The sequence below is a fragment of the Triticum urartu genome, chromosome 3A, assembly GCF_056163025.1.
Source record: "Triticum urartu cultivar PI428250 chromosome 3A, HENAU_Tu73, whole genome shotgun sequence".
Lineage (NCBI taxonomy): Eukaryota > Viridiplantae > Streptophyta > Magnoliopsida > Poales > Poaceae > Triticum > Triticum urartu.
In genome coordinates this window covers 607,968,279-607,970,123 of record NC_141875.1, presented here as the reverse complement: position 1 = coordinate 607,970,123, position 1,845 = coordinate 607,968,279, and positions in this window count along the sequence as shown.

Sequence of the window (1,845 nt, the reverse complement as noted above, 5' to 3'; positions counted from 1 at the left end):
TTCATAAATGATTTAATTCCTTTTCGAAGGTGTTCATCGAGATTCTTTTTAGAGGAGCTCATGCATTCTTCATCTTGCATCCCAAAGTCCAATTCGTTCTATCTTATCTTTGGAGGTGGTATTATGTCATTCTTGATAATTTGAGTTCATGTTTCATGATTCACATGTTGTTAAGAATGAGGTATTTTAAATCCATCAATCTCTTTGTTGGAGTTATCTTGTGTCATGTTTCACCTAAAGCTTTCCCTAAGGATTGTTGCTATTTATGGTGTTTATAAATGACCCAAGTTCTTATTTTATCCTTCCGGTGAATAAGGTTCTCGTCTGCTTGTTGATATCATTCCAATCTATATGTTTTTCCGTTAGTGGCAGAATTTCACCTGAGTTTTGAGATGTTTTCCATAAGCCCACTACAAGTTTATTTGTTTCGTTGTTTATAATCCAACAACTCCATTCAAGCATTTGTTGTAAGTGTGCTCTCTCAATATCGTGTTTCCCTTAGTTCATTCCTTTCCATTCTCTCTTTTTCTTTCGGAGGCATTGTGATGTTGCTCTCTTCAACCCACCTTCTTGTTTTGTCAAGATCATGATCTTTTTATGCTTATCTTTTTAACCGGAGTGTTTTCATAATTGTTGTTTATCGTTCCTTGTACATTTCGTTGCTACCGGAGTGCTTGTGTGTACTTCTTGTACATTGTAACACTTTTTCTTGTGTCTTTCAACCTAAAAAGTTCTCGTACGTTCCTTGTTCCTAGTTCCTAACGGAGTGCTTTCAACTTCGATCACCTCTGTGGTATTATTCCTTACAAGTTGTTCAGCTTTTCAAGGTTCTTTGGTTTCACTCGTTTGTCAAGGAAGCAACTTAGTTTTACCGCCTATCTTCCTCTGCAGTTGTCCCTCCGGTGCCATTCTAGATCTCGGGACGAGATCCTCTCGTAGTGGTGGAGTGTTGTAACGCCCCGAGACCGATGTGCAAGGTGTCTTCCAGTTATTCGCTGTTGTTGCTTTGTCTTTGCTTGCGTGTCATAAATTTCATATCATGTCATCATGTGCATCACATTTGCATACATGTTTGTCTCAAGCATCCGAGCATTTTCCCTGTTGTCCGTTTTGCAATCCGGCGCTCCTATGTCCTCCGATGTCCCCTTTTGCCTCTTTTCATGTGCGGGTGTTAAACGTTTTCGGATTGGACCGAGACTTGCCAAGCGGCCTTGGTTTACTACCGGTAGACCGCCTGTCAAGTTTCATGCCATTTGGACTTCGTTTGATACTCCAATGGTTAACCGAGGGACCGAAAAGGCCTCGTGTGTGTTGCAGCCCAACACCCCTCCAAAGTGGTCCAAAACAAACGAAAACCCCCTCCATCATCTAGGTCGTTCGATCATGATCGCATGGTCGAAAACCGCACCTCATTTGGACTCTCCTAGCTCCCTCTACCTATATATATGTGACCCCCCTCCAAAATTCGCGGTACAAACCCTAGCTCCTCCTACCTCGCGCCGCCGGACATTTCTTCTTCGCGCCCGGACATGTCCGCACCGCCCGCCGCAGCCAACCACAGCGCGACACGTCACCGATCACCGCCGTCTCCAGTGCGCGGCCCGCGGAACCCAGATCGGGCCCACGTGGGCCCATCTCGTCGCGCCGCCGATCCCGCCAGGCTCCGCCCGAGCCGCGCACCTCACCAGAGCCGTCCATCTCCGGAGCTTCGCCCCGCCTCCCGCCGGCGAGATCCACCACCGCCAACTGCCACCCTGCGCGCCGCCCAGTGCCTCCGCAGCGTGCCCGGCCTCGCCGTCGCCGGATCCGGGGGGCCCATGCCCGGATCCGCCCGTCCCTGCTCGC